At 40.1% G+C, this 14,082-nt stretch overlaps 1 pseudogene; it reads left to right on the plus strand.

The window, feature by feature from the left end:
- Positions 1 to 14,082, plus strand: part of LOC115274346 — a 19,262-nt pseudogene that overhangs the window by 1,065 nt on the left and 4,115 nt on the right.

Below are 14,082 nucleotides of genomic sequence, written 5' to 3' on the forward strand. Positions count from 1 at the left end.
CTTTCTATAGTATTCAGTTGCTAAAAGTTTTTCATCCATTATGGGCATCTATTTTGTAGGTTTTTAAGGCTTATTTATCGATTTTGAGAGTGAGCGCCAGAGAATGTGGGCAGGGCAGAGAGAGACTGAGAGAATATATGAAGCTGAATCCATGCTTTCAGATCCGAGACTAGAGTGGCGCTCAATATCAGAAATTATGAGATCATGACCTGAACCAAAATCAAGAGTTGGACGTTTAACTGACGGAGCCACCCAGGCACCCATTTTCCAGATTTCCTTAAACCTGTTTAGACCTCTTATTAAATTGTATCAGATGGAATTTAAATTTTTAAATGTATATTCATTTCATAAAAAGGAGTATAAGGAGCAGAGAGAGAAATGGAGACACAGAATCAGAAGCAGGCTCCTGAGTCTGAGCTGTCAGCACAGAGCAGACCCAGCCTCAAACCCATGAATTGCGATATCATCACCTGGACCAATTTCAGATGCTAAACCAACATAGTCACCACAGTGCCCCAATTCCATGGATTTTATAAAATAGATATATAACATAGCCTATTGAGTACTTATAATGTGATAGGAGGAGCAATTGAGTAAATGCAAAACGTTTCTCTTCTGGGTAGGAAGCAAGTATCTGATAGGGTATTGCTTTTGGATGAAAACCACTGAGCATATCAGAAGTTATATACAAGTTTTCCAGGTTTTGTGTCCATCCACCTTGGAATGAGATCATGTCTGGGAGAGCAGAAGCATCTGCAAATTGTGTGATTAGTTTACAATAATCCACCTCCACTATGCAATCTCTAGTTTTCCCTCACACTGTCCAAAACATAAATTAAGTGTGAAGGTAATAGAAATAGTGACTTCTGCTGTTTCAGGCCTTGATGGTGTCATTCTTGGTGATTCTCCCAGGGATGCATTATTACTTTTCTTTTAATTTTTGGTGGGCAGCTGATTTCCCTTAGTACTTCCTACAACAATAGGCTCTTTACAGATTTCACTAACAATACAGCTACTCTGATTGTTGCACCCTGCATCTTATTTACTGCTGCGTTGCAGAGATTAGGCAGTGATAGCGGGAAACACACATGGACCTAACCTGTGGGGAGTGAGATAGAGTAAGACTCATATCTCCTCATCACCTGACCCCCAGAGGCCCCCCAATGGATTGTAAGCCATAATGGTTATTTCCTATCATCTGATTCATAGTTTTGCAGCAAAAAGTTTCTGATTAGTTTTTATTTTATTAAAAAGATTTTTAATATTTGTTTATTTTTGAGAGAGAGAGAGAAAGAGAGAGAGAGAGAAAGAGAGAGAGAGAGAGAGAGAGAGAGAGAGAGAGAGAGAGAGAAAGAGACGGAGAGAGTATCTGACACAAGCTCCATATTCTGAGCTGTCAGCACAGACCCCGACATGGGGCTCGAACTCCCAAATCATGAATTCATGACATGAGCCGTATTTGGATGCTTATCTGACTGAGTCACCCAGGCTCCTCCATTTTATGTTTATTTACTTTTGTGAAAGAGAAGGGGGGGGCAGAGAGAGACAGAGACACAATCCAAAGCAGGCTGCAGGCTCTGAGCTGTCAACCCTTGGCTTGATGTGTGGCTCAAACCCACAGACCATAAGTTTATGACCTGAGCCAAAGTCGGGACGTTTAAGTGAGCCACCCAGTCACCCCTAATTCTTTGAAAAATTTTAATTCCTATAAAGTAAACATACAGTGTAATACCACTTCAGTTGTGTAACATAGTGTCTCAACTCTTCCATAAAACACCAAGTTCTCATCACCACTCCTTATTTCCCATCACCTATTTGCCCCATCTCCTCCTATTAGGGGACACAGATTTCTGTAAATCCAGAACTTGACACTTACTATGGGGTGCTCTGACTTGTTAGTGAGAACCTCTAAGGACAGGGGACCTCGTTGTGGGATAGGAGGGTTTAATGGGATCAGAGACCATCAGGGAATGCCGAGGCTGTGTCCCAACACTGGGACAAGTTTGCTTTCTATTTTTCTCTCTGAGCTCCAGAGACCCAAGTCTCTTACAGGGAAGAGAGACAAAAAAGTATTTCATTAAAAAGTCTCATGGGAGTTTATGCCCTAGTGTTACAGATATTGAAAAGGCCTTTGCCATGGTGGGGGGCACTTGTGGGGAGAAGCACTGGGTGTTATATGGAAACCAATTTGACAATAAACTATTATAAAAAAAATGAAAAAGCCTTTGCTGCACCCATGAAGTTGACTCCTGTCATCTCAAGTGATATGAGGGCAGAGCTGCATTTTCTAGAGCCTTCACAAGTGGGGCCATGTCTCTTTCATTCCTGAGGTCATAACTTCCAACCCCAGCAATCATCCATGGGACAGAGTGGGTCATCGATCTCACGCTGTTCTGGGCTAACATCTTGGTGAGCCGCGGCCTCTTCCGAGGTGCTGGGGAAACGTGTTATGGTGGGAGGGACCTTTGCATCTGTAGTTGTTTCAGGGGCATCACCAGGCACAATAAGTTAAGGGGAGTTTGTGGTATCAGGCCCTGCTCACTAAGGTTTTGATTGTGGAGGGAAAAGATGAATGTACTCAACCATCTCTCCCTGATCTGTTTCCTCCAGAGTTAGTGCTTCCTCAATGGGCCTTCATCTCTCGACAGACTTTCCTCTGTTTTAATTGCTTGTTCTATCATTGTTGGGAGTGACTGTTTACCAGTATTGCACCATTTGTTAATTGGAGTCATTTAAGAATCATTTTCCCCAGCAATTATTTTGTGGTACACACTACTATTTATTCTGTGCATAAATATGTAACTAATGCAGTGTTTCTTTTGTCATAGTCCTTACTTTGTGAACCAATTGTAAAACTGAATAAATTGATACTGAGAGATTGCACTGAAACCTTTGGAAGTAGATCCCCTAACGTTTCTCTTTATTTTATATGTAATTGTTTTCAAGAAAGAGGACTCTTTCATAGGAGACCATGTAGTTTCCCAGAGAAGCCTATGGATCACGACCCTTGTATGTGGTGTTGAGATCTTTCCTTGAGACGAAGGCAGTGGGCAGTGCAGAAACAGCAGAGGAGGAAATTCAGAGATTAAGTAGAGTGGAAGTTGTGCTGCTGGAATTCGAAATACTTCTTACTGTCTCACCAACCATCAGGAGGAGGGACTGTGAAATGAACCCAAATGATCTTGCCTGGGTAGGCAATAGTCAGATTAACAATCTTAGTTTTTGGCTCGAGGGTGGAAATTGAAGCCTGAAATTAGTGAGTTTAAGTGCAGGTTTTATGTCAGGGTACAGTCATGACGAGGTCTTTTCCATGTAAAAATGACCCAGGTCATTGTGAGGAAAAACTAGTACTGCATTCAGAGAGGGAGAGGGGATATTGAGGGTTGGAATTGCACCATGAGTGTGAGATGGGAGGCACAGAGTGGGTCTCTGAGGGGGTGGAAATCATGAATAGAGAAATTCAGATGAGTGTTTTCATTCATTCTTAAATGTTTACCAGAAACAATGCAGATACAGTCATTATTGCATTGAAAACTTTCAAACTGTCTGTCGTAATTTTTTATTTTACTGATGGAAAGAGTCACTGACAGCAGTGATGCTGCTGCTCATACATGTAAGAGAACCTTCGGGATGATCTCAGAGCACAGTGTTTCCAGTGGTTCTGCATTTCATTACTAATTTTAACTTTTGCTTTAGTATTTGTAACAGTTTTACATTTACAAAACAAAGTTGCTGTGATTTTTCAGGGGGTTCTCCTCAGCTCTTTTCTCTGTTTCTACGATTACAAACACATTCTCTCACACAGGTTAATTTTAATCCTCATATCTGCTGAGGATCCATATGCAGTGGCTTTTTCTTAGGTTTCATTTGCTCCTGATACATGGATAGTTTAGGAGTACTAGGAAGGCAGTCTGCAAGATAATCTTTGTTTGGACTTGCCTTATTTTTCTTTTGTTCATGAGCAGACTGGGACTGTGGGTGACGGACAAGAAGAGGAGGGAGGGAAACAGGCATGTTCATCTCATGACATCAAGGGTACACTGTCAGCATGAATAATTCTCATGGTGTTGATCTTGGTGTCCTGGTTGACATGATATTTATCAGGTTTCTCTTTCCCCTTCCTTTCCATCCAGTACTCCTGTGGGAACTTTCTATGTGCAATCCCATCTTTATGTAGTGGTAGCTGTCTTACACCCCCTTAAGAATAGAATATTTCTGCAAATCATTGGTTGTCTTCTGAACTCGAGATTGTTTTCAGGATTTATTTTTCAGTTATTTACACTATATACTCTGTGTTATAATGCAATCCTAGTTTATTTTGTTGCTCAAATTGTTTCAGCTTTGGCAATGGAGAACTCCTTCAGTTAGCTGATATGTCCCTTTTGCCTGTCTCCATCATTCTTGGCTCTTGAGAGACATCATTTCATGATGTGTTATAGGAAAGATGCTTCAGCTCATGCTCAGCTTAATGTATTTCCCTCCGGAGCCCAACAGTCATTCATTTCTGCAAGGAGCCCTGTTTTATTTTATGGAATCATGGATGAGAGTCAAGATCTTGGTACCTGCTGTGCTTGTTGTTTCCACGGTCTCTATATCCCCTTATCTGACCTGGCAAGGAAAATATGAGTGTTTACTACTCAGTGTATATATGGACATCCATACATGTGTATATGTAACTCTCTACATTTTTAATTAAGCAAAAGCAAGTTCATAATGATAGCTCCAGCTTTGATTCAGGAACGAAGAAATATAAGACTTAGTCCACCTTGATTACATGTCAAGTCCCACACCAAATGTGATAACCTCATTCCTACCACTTACTTCCCATTTCCTTAGATGTTGAATTTCAGTTCACATGTGCAGGACTATCAGCGTTGTTGACAGTACCCTCCGTGATACATTTCCTCCAGTGCAGAGACAGTCTTCTGTGCAATTTCTTTGATGTCCAGGTTTATGGACTCTTTTCTTTTCCCAAATCTTGTTTCTCTGCACTTTTCTTTTTTAGCCAAGGTGTTTTGCTGATACTATGTCATGCAATTGTATTACAGTTAGATGGTTTTTTTTTTTCACATGTACATTGAAGGTAGGATTCTCTTGGTCACCTGAGTTTTACATTTGTATTGATTTATATCCTGCAACTTTGCTGAATTCCTTTATTACTCTATATTTTCTTATTAGGGTTGTTTTTAATCATTTCTGGTTTTGCATTGTTGAGTTTAGCTGTTTATCGTTATTGAACCATTTGTTAATTGCAGTTATTTGTCAAATTTCTTTTTAGCAATTAATGTGAGGCAGACACTACCATTTATTCTGTGAACAAATACATGACTAAGACATTGTTTCTTCTGTCTTGGTACACACAGGAAACAGTAAGAGATGTAAAAGTAAATAAATGTGTAAAAGTAAATAAATGTGATAAAATGATGTTGCATTGAAATCTGGGGAAGTAGATCCCCAAGTGCTGACTCTTTATTTTTAATTGTTTTCAAAAAGGATGACTTTTTCATGGGTGTTTGTGAGCCTTTGCATATAAGTCTATAGTTATTGAGGCTTGACAGTGCTGTTGTCGTTCTTTTGGGGGGAAGAAGGCAGTGAGTAGTCCAGGAAGAAACAGCAGCAGAGGAAATTTAGAGACTAAGTAAAGTAGCAGTTGTGTTCCTTGATAGAAATCCGTCTTATTGTTTCACTATCCATCAGGAACTGGGTCTGCAGAATGAACCCACAGTGAGACCAAAGAAATTCATGTTTTGCCAGTGGGTTGAAATGTAATTCTGAAATTAGTGACTAGTAAGTGTAGGTATTATGTCAAGGACAGCTATGAACAGGTCTGCTTTATGGAAAAGAGACCCAAGTAATTGTGACAAAGAAACTATTACTGCGTTCAGAGTGTGAGAGGGATATTGATGGATAGAAATAACACCATGAGCATGAGATGGGAGGCAAGATGGGTCTCTGAGGGGTGGATACAAAACTTCAGATGAATCTTTTCATTCATTCTTAAATGTGTTCTAGAAACAATGTCAGATATAGTCATCTTATTGAAATTTTTTCAAACGATGTATGTGGCATCATTATTTTATTTTACTGATAGAAACTGAAAGCAGGGAGACTGCTTGTACACAGTATATAGTGGAGTCTTAGGGACATGTTTCCAAAGATTTTGCATTTCATTAATTTTTAAATTTTGCAATCAACTCAATTGTTTAACAGTTGTACATTTACAAAATATTTGCAGTGGTAGCTCAGAGAGTTCAATAAGCTCCCTTACCAGTTTCTGTTGTTATGAACACAGCTGTCCCTCCCATGTTACATTTAATTTTTCTCTTTGCTGAGTTCCACACACTGTGACTTTTTCTTACTTCCTTTGTTCTAGAAAGCAATTGATAGTTTTGAGGACTACTGGTCAGGCATTCTGTGAAATAATCTTCTTTTGGACACGCCTTATGCTTTTGTTCATGAGTAGACTATGGCCATGGATATTGGATGTGAAGACAAGAGAGGGAAGCTGCTATGTTCATCTCATGATGTCAAGGATTCACACTATCAACAAAACTATTTCTCATTGATGTAGATACTGATGTCCTGGCTGCTATGGGTTTTGTCAAATTTCCCCACTGTGGTTATTCATTCAGTGCTCCTGTAGGGATTGTCCATGTGCAGCCCCATCTGTAACTAGTGGGAGTTTTCCTTCCCTTCTCTGAGAGCAGAATATCTCTGTGTCTGGTCCATATTTGTCTGTCCTGGCCCGGCTGGTCGGTCGACGCAGGTTCCTGAGGGAGGGAGTAAGAATAGGGTAGGGCAGGGGGCACAGAGAGTGGAGGCAAGACAAAGTTTCTGATCAAGCCTTAGTTTATTGAGAAAATACCCACACCTATAAAGGGTTCAAGGCGGGAAGCAAGGCTGCTGACCTAGGTTGGTTGCTAAGAAACAGGGTCAAGTAAATAAGGAGAGACCAGAACTGAAATGGAAACTGCAACTTCAACGTAGTGCCTAAGGGATGGGTAAAAATGCTCAGATTGGCAGACTGCAGCACTGAGTGTGTGAGCGATTAACACTACTTTAGTCTTCAGGCGACTGATCTTTGTTCTACTGGCTCTCCATTCTGGCTGTCTCCAGTTCCTGAATCGGGAATAACACTTCCCTAGCCTGCAGACGGCTGATCTTTGTATTTCTGGCAGCTCCCCACAGGGAGAGACACTTCCTTGCCTGCAGGCTGCTGATTGGCTGATCTTTGCAGCTCCCCACAGGTCCTCCTTTGAAATTATTTCAAACAAGGGCTTCTTCCAGAATATGATAGTACAGGCAAGGGAAGGACTGTGCCTGTCTTAGGTTGGAAGCCTGCCAATCCTTCTTACCCGTCATGGGCACACCCAGAAGCCTGTGTCTGAGTAGCCTGTCTTAGGTTGATAGTATGGTAAGGCCTCTCTTACCCATCTTGGCTAACTAGCCCGTGCCTCTTGCCATAATATAGCTCTTCATTGGCCTCCTGATCAGCCATATCGAGCTTGTGATAATGGACCTGGGTAGGCTGCACCTTGATAGCATCTATTTGCTGCCTTAGGAATGCCATGACCTTATTGAATAGAACAGGGTCCAAGGACACCAAGATCAATAAGCCCGCAATAGGTCCTAAAAGTGGGAGGAGTTAGGGTAGAAGTCCATGAAATCCACTGAGGAAAGGACTGTCGATGAGTTCCTTCCCCCTCTTCTCCAGGTCCTCTTGAAGCTTCTTAATTTTATTTCTCCAACCATCCAGAGAAGGTGTCACCGTTTCCCAAACATAGTACCTAAAAGAAAAGACAGGGATATTTCTCAAGGAGATTTTTTTCTCCCTGGAAGGCTGAGTATTATGATCAATTTGCTTTACTAGTCTCTCTGGCAACCATCGTGCTGCATCTGCTTGCTGTGAGTAGATGCACACTGCTCCTCATTCCCAGATCAAAACTGGGTCCGGACCATGCCATTTATTATCCAAGGGGTCCTTCCAAAGCATGGTAGCAAAAGTTTTTTTGCGTCTCATTGTGCCAGAGACGTTCAGCAGCAGAGCGTCCTTCTTTATCCAAAGTTAAAAAATTTAAAATAAAGAGTGAATGATGTAAAAGATTTCTGGGAGATCCCTTGATGGGGTACCATTCCCCTTTTCTTATTCTTTTCAAGGGTATTTTTTAAGGATAGATGTGTCCGTTCTACTATACCTTGTCCTTGTGGGTTATAAGGGATCCAGTGATGTGTTTAATGTGTAACTGTTGACAGAATTTAGAGAACACGGTCCCAGTATATCCGGGTCCGTTGTCAGTTTTATTTGTTTTGGAATCCCTAACACTGATATGCAGAAAGCATGTGTGCAACGACATGCTTTCCTGCATCTTCAGTTTGTAAGGTAGCATATAGGAAGCTGCTGTAGGTATCAACATTCACATGGACATTCTTTAGATTTCCAAACTCTAAAATGTGTGTTACATCCATTCACCAGATGGCATTGGGCCCTAGTCCTTGAGGATTTACTCCCAAATGAGGAACGGGTAGATGCACAACACAGGAAGGGCACTGTTTTACTATCTGTCGTGCCTGTTCTCGAGTGACCTTAAATTGTAGTCTCAGAGCTTTAGAGCCTTGGTGATGAATTTTGTGACTCTCTTGGGCTTCATGCACAGGATACATAGTTAAACAAGCGATTTTAGTGTGAAAGTCAGCTAAAGCATTCTTAGAGAGGGGGCCAGGCAATTTAGAATGAGCTCTAAAGTGTCCTATGAAAAAAGGCTCCTGGCGTAGTTGTACTTTAACTTGTAATTCTAAAAGTAAACCTAAAATTCCTGTCTTGTAGACAGGCACTGTTGCAGTATCAGTTGCTGAAAAGAGCCCAACCACATAGAGTCTGAAAACAGAATACGGAAGGACAATTTCTGCTGGCTCTTGAGCAAACAATTTTCTGCTTCTTCTTCTCCCCTTAATAATTATTTGAGCTACTAAGGATGGATATTGGGCCAAAACCTTCTTAGGAGTAGCTAATAAATAGAGCCATTCTAATATTACTTCTTGCCATAGGCAAGCAGTGGGAGAATGTTTATTTGGTAAAATTATTAAAGACCAAGGCTTACTGTAATTAATCCTTGTAAGCATGGCCCCTTGTAAAGCCTCATTAACTTTAGATAAGGATTCCAGGTCCAAAGGAGCTAACTCTCGTTTGCAATTTGGATGGAAGTCTTTATGCAAGATCTCAAACAGAGGAATAAGATCTCTAGTAGACAGCTTTAAAAGAGGCTGAATTTAATTGATATCTCCCAATAGTTTTTGAAAATCATTTAAAGTACATAAATGCTCTGTCTTTTATTATAAAGGCTGTTAAGTTACAGTTTGCTTTTTAATTATTCTACATTCCAGTCAAAGCCTTGGTAAAATAACCAGTATTTCCAGTGGTGTCCTAGTAAAAAAATGAACAGATTCTTATTGAATTTCTGCAAACAATTATAACTGCCATGAAAGAAAGAATACTCGCTGAGTTTTAGAATTCCAGACAGTTTAAGTAGAGAGAAAAGATAAATGCTCTAGACAAACAAATACTTTATGACATTTCTGTATATCATAGATATCTTAAGAGAAAGTCTCTTAATCTGGATAAGCAAACACCAAAGGAGCAACAATGTTTCCAACAAGAGTTACAAAACTATAATCTTTATTAGTTTACTAAACCCTATGTTTTTAATTTTTGTTTGGCTTGAATTAGCTTTTAGCTCTGGAAATTTATACCCATTTTAGTATTAATCTAAAAAATGTTAAATACTGTATTTGTTTTAAAAGTCTTTTTTACAACTTTCCTTGAAGAAGAAACACGTTTTGTGACAAAATCTAGAAAATTAGTGACACTTATATTTTGATTATTAAAGGTGTTAAGTAATGCTCTTATACCAAAACATTAAGACTTTAGGAATTGCAAATACATATGATCAGCTGCAGCATTTACCCATGCTATAGGACCTAAGGTGTATCATTGTATACAGTGCTTTTTAAAGTAATTTGGCATCCTCAATGAAAGGGCCTAATTGGTTAAAAGACTTCTCTATCATTTGAATACTGGGAATTTGTTAAAAACCTTACGAAATTACAAGCATATCCTAAATAGATTTACAAATCGTTACTAATCTGAAAATTTTATTTCTTTAACCAAAGTGGCAATAAAAGATCTTATTTGCCTTTGGGATTTTTTTGTAAAACCTAAATCCTTTTTAACCTCACAGAAGTTTTAACTAAGCAATCAAAGACCTGATAAAGATAAGACCTAAAGCTTTTGTCTTCTTAACAAAAGAGAAACTCTTCATTTACATAGTCTTATCAAGAGCAGACCAAAGGTCCGGAAAAACTTGTCCTTTGAAAGAGAGAAAAGCAGAATTTTAACCTTATACCAATGTACCTTTAATATTCCATTCATCTCAACCTCACACATAAAATTCTTTTTAATGATTTCCTTTCCCTTAAACTTTGTCCTAAAGCCAATTCTTTTCAAACAACCAATCTAATTTAGGACAAAATTACTTTCTTTTACTCTAAACAAAAATGCAATTTTAGTTCTTATACCTTTTTTTACATATTCCCAGTTGTTTTTGCCACAAATTAATAGCCCAAGCATCTACAGACCTCATCCTATATTAATATATCAATCACTAGTTGTGGCTTGTGCTTTAGTTTTAACTTGTTAGACAGCCAATGAATTCAATCTCAATTTATTATCAAGTAAAACCTTAACGTTTTAAGTTACTAAGAACCTTTAAAACTATTTTGACAATTACTCATGAAAACTATAGAACAGACCAAATTAACCATCCTTTTAACATACACTTGTTAAAAATTGGAGTAGAGATCATAGGAACCTATTTGACTTCTGGCAGATTTAGATAGAACATAAATTTCTGTTTTTATCTTAAACCAACAAACTTAAGCTTAAACACTGAATAAGTTTTGTTTGAGCCCATGTAGGACACTTTGTTCCCTATAGTTGATTTTAACCTTGAAATTTGGTGCAAAAAAACCTGATTTTTGTGGTCCTTTGTTTCTTATCACCTAAGGCAGAGGGAGAAGCTAGTGTTATGCAAATTGGCCTCTCCCCAGCCAGAGATTGGCAATTTGATGGCCCTCTGGTTGCCCTGGGCAATGGGGCGGTATAGAATAATGGGGGAAGGGAGAAGAAGGAGAGGCTCCCCAGGGAGCAAAGAAGAATTTCCAGTTTAAAATTTTGTCAGCTCTGACAGAAGAGCAGGTTTGAGGCTCTTTTTTGCTTTATATTGCTTTGTTTAACCAATAGAATTAGGCAATCCATGTCAGTCCAGAGAAGAGAAGGAATCTTCCCCAGAACAAAATGAGTCTGGCACCTGCAGGGAAATATTCCTTCAGGTCTCTGTCCCGAGTTAGACCAACAATATTTAGTTCCAATTATAGCCATCAACCTGGGAAATGAGTGAGGGAGAAGCCCTCACTTCCACAAGGCAAAGGAACATAGATTTACTAAAGGGCCGACCGACATCTCGGTGCGGTCCCGGAGTGGGAAGTAATGCTGCGTGAAGCCTTCCACTCCATACCCCAGACAAAAAGCACATGTGCATTTAAAATTTAGATGATGAACTAGCTTATCTCTGGAGGTTTAGACAGGTGACTCTTACAGATTACTGGCACCATTTTCAGGGTGGAAGAAAATCTATATACAGTCCTCATTAGACTCCATATGGCTCAAAACTTAATTTACATTCTTCACTCTAATTCTGCCTATCTCTATGGGGGAGTGTAGGCAGCAACCCGAAACAAGTATAACAGACTCTGTATTGCCCATCCCTTATTTCTTATCCCTTATTTCTTATAACACAGTGACGCAAAGACAAACAAAGTTTAGGGAGCCCCCTCTAATGAGGAGACCAAAACATTCACTCACACACACACACCAGAGGCTATAACATTCCCTCCCACCGAGGTTTTACAAACAAGACTGAGACATTTAGAAAAACACTTAACTGGGCAATCTCTTTCCTTAACTCACTTTCCTTATTTTCTTTCTACATTTAGAAAAACACTTAGACTTCATGGAGGAACTGAAAAAATTCTAATAATTGCTTTTTTCTTAACCTTTACTCCCTGTGCTCTGAGGGTCTCTGTTTAGACCATTTGCTTAATTCCTGCCCTAAATTCACCGATCACTTACCCGAGCCATGGGCCCTGTGACAGGTTCCCATGCAGTCGACTCCTATTCACCCGAGCCGTGGGCTACGTTGCAAGATTTACATGTAGTCGACTCTTTTCTTACCCGATCGGTGTTCTTCATCGGGTCCCTCATTTTCAGGCCTCACATTGGGGCACCACTTGTCTGGCCCGTCGATGCAGGTTCCTGAGGGAGGGAGTAAGAATAGGGTAGGGCAAGGAGCACAGAGAGTGGAGGCAAGACAAAGTTTCTGATCAAGACTTAGTTTATTGAGAAAATACACACACCTATAAAGGGTTCAAGGCGGGAAGCAAGGCTGCTGACCTAGGTTGGTTGCTAAGAAACAGGGTCAAGTAAATAAGGAGAGACCAGAACTGAAATGGAAACTGCAACTTCAACGTAGGGCCTAAGGGATCTGTAAAAATGCTCAGATTGGCAGACTGCAGCACTGAGCAGTTGAGCGATTAACACTACTTTAGTCTTCAGGCGACTGATCTTTGTTCTACTGGCTCTCCAGTCTGGCTGTCTCCAGTCCCTGAATCGGGAATAACACTTCCCTAGCCTGCAGACAGCTGATCTTTGTATTTCTGGCAGCTCCCCACAGGGAGAGATACTTCCTTGCCTGCAGGCTGCTGAATGGCTGATCTTTGTAGCTCCCCACATCTCTGTAAGTCCTTGTTATTCTGCACTTGAGGGTGTTTCTTGTCTTTATTGTTTAATTATTTATTTTGGTGTGGGCTCCCTGAAATTTAGTATGTAATCTGGGTTTATTATGATGCTCCAATTGTTCCAGCTTTGGTAATGTGGATCTTTTTCAGCTAGCTGACATGTCTGCTTGGAATATGCCTATTATTTTTGGCTTTTGGCAGTAGCATTACATTTCTGTCCTAAAGGAAAAGATGCTCCTGCTCCTGGTATTTCCATTCTGATCCTTAAAAGCATTTTTGTTCTGCAAGGGGCCCGGTTCCATCTGATTGGAACATGGGATTAGAACCAAGACACGGGAGCCAGCTGTGCTTGTTGCTACCAGGGCCTCTATATCCCAGGAGCTGACCAGGGAAGGCAACATCTGAGTGTTTACTACTCTGTGTCTAAGCAGACGTCCATGCCTGAGTCCATATGTAAGCCTCCATATCTATGTTAAGCTAAAGCGAGTTCAAACTGATGACTCCAACTCTAATTCATTACCACAAGGTTCATAGTAGCCTTTCCACCTTGCTTACATGTAAACTCCCACATCAAATGTGATAACCTCATTCCCACCATTACTGGCCATTTCTGTATATCTTCACTTTCAGTTCAAAAGTGCAGAAGTATCAGCACTGTTAACAATACCCTCTGGGTATACCTTTTTCAAGGATGGCGCAGTACTTCTGTGTAATTTCTTTCATCTCCAAGTTTCAGAATCCACTCATTTTCCAAATCACACATTTCTGCACTTTTTTCCCCCACCTGCTTTTCTGAGATTGTCTCATACGATTTAAATACATTTAAGTTGTTGTTTTCACATGGTACGTTTCATGCTGAGTTTAGCTGTTCAACTGAGTTTTGTGTGTGTGCCGATTTATATTCTCCAAATTTCCTGAATCTGTGTATTGTTTTAAAATTTTTTCCTTTTTTTAAAGAGTTTTGTTTTTGCTTTTTATTTTTTTCCATAATATTTTATTGTCAAATTGTTTTCCATACAACACCCAGTGCTCTACCCCTTAAGTGCCCTCCACCATCACCACCACCTCTTTTCCCCCCTCCCCCTTCCCCTTCAACCCTCAGTTCATTCTCAGCATTCAATAGTCTCTCAAGTTTTGCATCCCTCTCTCTCCCCAACTCTCTCTCCCTCCTCCGCTCCCCTTGGTTCTCCATTAGGTCTCTCTTGTTTTCCTGCTAGACCTATGAGTGCAAAC

This window comes from Suricata suricatta, chromosome 12 (genome assembly GCF_006229205.1).
Source record: "Suricata suricatta isolate VVHF042 chromosome 12, meerkat_22Aug2017_6uvM2_HiC, whole genome shotgun sequence".
Taxonomy (NCBI): domain Eukaryota; kingdom Metazoa; phylum Chordata; class Mammalia; order Carnivora; family Herpestidae; genus Suricata; species Suricata suricatta.